The sequence below is a fragment of the Cygnus olor genome, chromosome 1 (assembly GCF_009769625.2).
Source record: "Cygnus olor isolate bCygOlo1 chromosome 1, bCygOlo1.pri.v2, whole genome shotgun sequence".
Classification (NCBI taxonomy): domain Eukaryota; kingdom Metazoa; phylum Chordata; class Aves; order Anseriformes; family Anatidae; genus Cygnus; species Cygnus olor.
Genome location: NC_049169.1, coordinates 208,436,831 through 208,443,487, shown reverse-complemented (window position 1 = coordinate 208,443,487; position 6,657 = coordinate 208,436,831). Strand labels below are relative to the sequence as shown.

Sequence of the window (6,657 nt, the reverse complement as noted above, 5' to 3'; positions counted from 1 at the left end):
GGAGGGGAAGCCAGCCCGGTGTGCATCGTAGGAGCACGTGGAGGCTTCAGCTGAAGTCGTGGCGTGGGGCTGCCGGGAGGATTTGGGCACCAGAGGAGGTGGGCGCGGGATGGGCAGGGGGCAGAGGCAGGACACGGGGCTCCTGCTCCTCCCCCAAAAGCACTGGGATCCTGCTGGAATTGGGATGGAAGGACTGGGGGAATGGGAATGGAATTGGAATGGAAATTGGAATTGGAATTGGAATGGAAAAACTGGGGGCTCGGACCCGCTGCAGGGGAAGCAAAAACGCAGGGCCAGAGCGGCACTGGGAGGGGAGAGGAGGCAGAAGGAAGCGCCACCTCCGGCTCCTCTTTTTTTCCCGGTTATCAACTAAACCTCCTAATTGAATGATGAGTTGGCAAAGTCTGTAACGCTGCATTTATTCAAGGACAACTCCCAGGAGAGCCAGGGGTAACCGTGCGTTTCCTCTCCGCCCCGCCGCGCCTCCTGCCTGCTGCCGAGGATCTCGGTGTCAGCGCCCTGGCGCTGTGCTCAGATCCTCGGGGTGCTGGTGCCCCTTCCTGCTGCTCCCTGCTCTGGTCCCGGTGGGCAAAGCTCTGCATTTCCACCGTCCCCCCTTGGGGACAGCCCGTGGGATCTCAGGGCTTCCCCCATCAGCCAGGACCTGGCATCTCCGAGGTGCGGCGCGCTGAGAATTTGGCGGCTTCAGGATGCGGTCAGGCCACATTCCTGGGGCTCCTTGGAGTGCCGGATGCGTGCCCGCTCCGCAGCTGCTCCGTGGGCGTGCAGCGCTGCTGGGACAGCACCGAGGAAGTGCGCCTGCCGTGCAAACACCGCTCAGCGCACCCAGCCGGAGCGGCGGCACTCGGGGCTCAAGGCGTTTGCTGAGCAAACAGAGCGCACCGGGAAGCCCGGGGTGCCACCTTTCCCCTCCTCTCCCACGCTCCTGCCAGCTGCCGCGGCCCCGCAGCATCCTGCAGCACCTGCCCATTAATATTCATGCTGCAATTACCCACAGCAAACGTCGGATCCAAATGAACCACCCGAGCTGTGTGGTGGCTCCACTCGTCCTGCCCGTGGGGCCGCTCGATCCCGGGGCGCAGGGCACGGCGCAGGGCACCCGACGTCCCCACAGCCCCTAACGCCCACTCCTTGCCCTGCGTTTCCATGGTGAAATCCTTCGGTTTGGGGCTTGCTGCCTACAGTAAACAGGCAATTTTCTGTCGCTGCTTGGGGCCGGGCAGGATGAGCCACGGAGCGCCAGGGGTCAGCACTGGAGGTTTGCTCTGTGCCACCCAAACCCTTTCTGCCCATGGGGTCTGCGCTCCCCATGCCCCCGCGGCTTTGCTCCTGTCCTCCCCTGTCACCCGTTTCCCACAGACAGGGCTTTATCGAGGCTGGGGCAGATTACATCTCCCGTGCTGCCTTCGTCTAGAAATGAGTTATCAGCTGCTGGGGCTGTCTGGCCGGCGTGGCAGCGCTAAGGCTGTCGTGTCCGTTCGGGTCCCACTTATCCCTTTCATCACATTTTTCCCTGCCAGATATGCTCCCAAGCTACCCCTGCCCAGCAAGCCGGGACCCCAAGCCTGTCCCCCCACGACTCAGTCATACCCGGGGGGCTTTCTCCACCCCGCTGCCCCCTCCCCTGCTCCAGGGACCTCTTGCATCCATGGCAGGAGGGAATGCAGCTGCTGGGGACTTGGAACATGGGACATGGGGACAGGGGACATGGGACACAGGACATGCTGTGCAGGGATGCACCCATCAGGACCACTCCTCCGCCCTCACCACTCACCCCGAGCATCCTCTCCAGCGACCCCAGCTCGCTCCTGCGCCCTGCCACGGGCCACCCAGCGCCGAGGTCACCGCTGTCACCGGAGCCACCCCTCGCCGACAGCCTGCCCCGCCGGGGACCTCGGTGGCAGAGGGATGAGGCTTCGCCTCGCAGGGGGCACGTGCAGCCCTCCGGGTTTCCAGATCGCTGGGAGCTTGTGTACTTGTGGGCCGCTAAGTGCTGTAATTACAGATGTGCTTTAATTAGCATAATTGCGTTTCTGCACAAATAAAACATTTGGCGGCATAATTCCTAGCCTGCAGCTCCGAGAGCAGAGCAAAGGGGAGCGGGGCCACCCCCGGTCCCACCAGGTTCGGGGGGGGGAGACTGGCACGGAGAGCAGCTGGGGGCGGGGGGGCTGGTGCCCGGACACCCCCTGGGTTTGCTGGGATATGGCATTGGGTTTGCTGGAACATGGCACTGGGTTTGCTGGGGCACCGTACTGGGTTTGCTGGGACATGGCGCTGGGTTTGCTGGGGCACCGTACTGGGTTTGCTGGGACATGGCACTGGGTTTGCTGGGGCACTGTACTGGGTTTGCTGGGATGTCGCACTGGGCTTGCTGGGACATGGCACTGGGTTTGCTGGGATATGGCACTGGGTTTGCTGGGATACGGCACTGGGTTTGCTGGGATATGGCACTGGGTTTGCTGGGATATGGCACTGGGTTTGCTGGGATACGGCACTGGGTTTCCTGGGGCACCATACTGGTTTTACTGGGACGTAGCACTGGGTTTTCTGGGACACGGCACTGGGTTTGCTCCTTCATCACCCTCGGGATCCCAAAAAGGATGCACGCGCAGATGGCAGTGGGAATCCAGCCCATATGCACACGATGCTGGGTCATCCGTGCCCCCTGTCCCCCTGCGGGCAGCCCCTGTCCCTGTCCCACCACCGGGCAGTGTCACGGCCATCTCGTCCTGAGCACCTCGTCTCCTTGTGCCTCGGGACTGAGCCGAAAGGAAATGAGCCCCAGCATCATCTGGCGAAGGGCTGGGAAAGCAGCTAATTACCGCGCGACTGCAGGCTTTGCTAAATGCCCTTTTCGTCGAAATAAAATAATAAAAGAAAAAAAAAAAAGGGAAGAAAGAAAAAATTCCATTTTTCTCGAGCTGAAAATGAAAGTGATTATGTAACAAGCAATAAATTACTTAAAAAGAATGACTCATTAGAGCAAATACAGAAAAGTCACCGCATATTTTTAGCTCGAACGCCCTGTACCCTGCGGTAACCCGGCGGGGGTGCCGGGGGGCGCAGGCTGCCCCCTCCCCTCACCCCTCGCCAGGGCTGGGGCTGTTGCTGCCCCCCCCGGGGGTTTTGCCCCATGGTGGCCGTGATGGGGCCGGGGGACCCCGCTTTGTGCCCCCCCAGCCGTTCCCCTGGGGCTGGTTGAATACGAGCCCCTCGCCAAGCCCCAGCGCGCCGCTCCCTGCCCGGAGAGCCTGATGAATTAATTTGGAAATGGAAGCGACGAACAAATTAATTGGAGGAGAAAAAAAGGAGAGCAAGAGAGCGATCCAGTTTTAATCCAGGTTAAATTGGCGAGTGAAGGCGTCGTTAACGAAGGAGAGATAACGAGGGGAATTGGAGCAGGCAGGTGCGGGGCTGCCAGCTCAGCTCCTGCCAGGCGGGAGGGTGGCAGCAGGTGCCCAGCTGGGGGCACGGGACACCAGCGGAGCGCATCCCTTAATGGAGACCCCTGGGGACACCAGGGCAGGAGACAGAGCCGGGGGTCACCCATGGATGGGGGGGGCCCTGAGAGCTGCCACCACCCCTTTGCTGCCCCTTGGCCTGTGCGCAGCATCCTCGTGCCCTGCTGTGCCGAGGAGGAGGAGGAGAAGATTTCACCCCGGAAGGTGTCCAAAAGAGCTGGGGCCCTCTTGTGCCGCTTTTTTTGAGGTGCCCCTCCTTGGGTCTAGAGGTGGAATTGGGGGCCTTTTTGAAGAGGGTACGGCAGCCAAATCTGATGTGTGCGTGCTGGCAGCTGGCGAGCTGCTGCAGGACACGGGCACAGAGCTGCTCCGGCAACGCACCAGGCTGGGGGGGCTGCAAGGGGTGCAGGGCAAACCCAGGTCAGGCTCAGAGCATCACTGGGTCGAGCTCAGAGCTCCCCCAGGTTGGGGCTTGGAGCACCCCAGGTCATGCTCGGAGCACCCCATACTCAGGGGATTTACAGATCAAGTCTGCCTTGAGCCCCCCCCCAAGTCCCACGGCCGTGCGTGTGAGCTCACCTGGTGCCAGCAGTGAGACCTCAGCTCCGCTGTCACTTGGGGGCCACCCCCGGCCCCACGAGGGGCTGGATGGTGCTGGGTGGCAGAAATCCCCTCTTGCAGCCGCAGCCCGGCCAGCACGGAGGTGAGCGAGGCACAACTCGTCCCGCTGCCCGCGGATGTTGCCTATTACTCTTTTATTTAATCCGGCACTAAATGAACGTCCTCCGCGCGCCCGGGGTCTTCCTTATTGCTGCCCGGCCACCTGCAGCGGCTGCTGGCGCAGTCATTAACGCGCTAACGATTTGCGTAAGTACCTCTGGACGAGCACTGCCCGCCCGGCTCGGGTGCTTCATTTGTTCTTCGCCTGTAATGTAGCAGAAGAGAAATTTACAGCGATAAAGGGGGGGGGGGGGGGGGGAAAGTCCCCGATAAAGCAAAATGGTACAAAGCCTGCGGAGCTGCGAGGCTGCCCGCCGGTGCCCCCCGTCCCTGCAGCCCCCGAGGGATGGGGATGTCCCAAAAGCAGGACTGTGGCCGTGGAGGTGAGGCCAAGCCATGGCCAAGGCTGGGCTGGAGATGTCCAGAAGCACCAGGGTCTGCACGTCCTCGGGGTGACAGCGTGGGGACACACCGTGTCCCTGCGTGGGGGCTCGGGTGCGCTGAGCGGTGAGGACAGGGTGGCGCAGCAGAGCCAGTGCCATCGCCGCGTCCACAGGGGGGATGCCGGGGGCTTGTCACCTGCCTTGCTGTCACAGTGGGAGCTCTGGAGGGAAGTGGCAGGGACAGGGCTGGCCCTCTGGACACATGCTGTCCCCCAGGCACAAGCTGTCCCCTGGGTGCACGCTGTCCCCTGGATGCACGCTGTCCCTGGATGAATGCTGGATGCACGCTGTCCCCTGCATGCACGCTGTCCCTGCATGCACGCTGTCCCCTGCATGCACACTGTCCCCTGGACACACGCTGTCCCTCTGGACACACGCAGTCTCCCAGGCACGTGCCGTCCCCCGAGTGCCTGCTGTCCCCCAGACACGTGCTGTCTCTTGAGGCACACGCTGTCTCTCCCGATCCGTGCTCTCTCCAGGCACACACTGTCCCCAAAACACATGCTGTCCCTCTGGACACGTCCAGCTCTCCCCCGAGACACGCGCTGTCCCTTCAGACATGCGCTGTCTCGCTGGACACGTCCCGTCCCTTGAGACATGCTGCACCTTAAGGCACCCGCTGTCCCCAGATGTGCAGTGCCCAGCAGGACACACGTTGTCCGTCCAGGCACCTCCTGTCCCTCGGGATGCCTGCTGTCCCCCAGCGTGTCCCTCCCCAGACACACGTTCCTCCAGATGCATGCTGTCCCTCTGGGCACAATCTGTCCCCCTGTCCGTTGCTGTCCCTGCGGATGTCACCTGTCCCTCGTCCCTCCGAGCCTGCAGCAGGCGCGTGCCCTGGTCCCTGCGTGCAGGACACAACGTGGGCTGCGTGTGACAGCAGGGCTGAGCCTCGGGGTGCAAATCCCTTTGCAGAGCAGGCTCAGGAAGCTGGCAGCAGCCATGGCCGGGGCTGGCTGGCACCCACGGAGCCCCAGGGCTCAGCGCCACTGCCGGGTGCTCGCCGCTGAGCCCTCGGTGCAGCAAACAAACCCTGCTGCACCCAGACCTTCCCCGAGGCCCCCTCGGGACAGAGCAAGGAGGACACCAGCCCCAGCTCCCAGCCGAGCCCCCTCCAACAGCCCCTGGCCTGCAGGTGCCGTGCGCGGGGGCAAAGCACGCCAAGCACCACGGCGCTTTGGGGCAGGGGGGCCGCAGCGTCCCCCCCGCTGCCTGCGCCGCCGGCTCCCAGCGGTCTCCATAGAGATCCTGGCAGAGCTTCATCACTTATTCATCGCCGGGCCCTTCCTTTTCCAGCTAAGAGCACGGAGATAGCAGTAACGGCAGCAACGGGGACAACAAGCCCGTGCCTGCGGCCCCTGGACGTGCCACCAGTGTTTTGGGGCCACGGCAGCTCCTGCCACCAGCTCTGGCATGGGGCAGGGCACCGGGACATCCCCTCCTGGCTCTGGGTTTGTACCCAGTGGGGTAGGGATGGGGTGAGCCCGGGGACCCGTCTCATTGCTCGGGGTAAGGCAGCTGCCCCCAGACCCTGCTGGTGATGACGGAGCCCGCTGCGGGCAGATGCAGGGGATCAGCGCGGTGCTGAGCTGCCACGGGGCGGCACGGGTGCAGGCACAGGGCTGCGAGAGGTGCAGGGGTGCATGGGGGGCAAATACGAGACTGCGCAGGGTGCACACACAGACCCAGACCCAGTGCACACAAATAGACACCCCCCTCACCCTCCCACACACATATATTCCCCCCCCGTGCACGCCCACCCCCACACATCATTGTGCACGTGCCCCCCCCCCAAGCGTGCACGCCCACCCCCTGTGCACGTACACACCCCACGCGTGCAAACACACCCATCCACCCACGCCCCTGTGCATGCACGCTCTGCACGCACGGACAGCCCTGCTAACGCATCCATGTGCACCCCCTGCATGCACAGCACCATCCGTGCACCCCCACGTGCAGACACACACCCGTGCATCCCCGTGTGCACCCCATGCATGCACACGTGCACA

At 63.2% G+C, this 6,657-nt stretch overlaps 1 long non-coding RNA gene across 1 annotated transcript; it reads right to left on the bottom strand.

The window, feature by feature from the left end:
• Nucleotides 1–410: 410 nt before the first annotated feature.
• On the bottom strand, nucleotides 411–4,953 carry LOC121058633. Its single transcript, XR_005814283.1, has 3 exons — nucleotides 4,065–4,953; nucleotides 1,796–2,014; nucleotides 411–819 (listed from the first exon to the last, which is right to left on the bottom strand). It is a non-coding gene; the product is annotated as an uncharacterized LOC121058633 (long non-coding RNA).
• Between the last annotated feature and the right edge of the window lie 1,704 nt (nucleotides 4,954–6,657).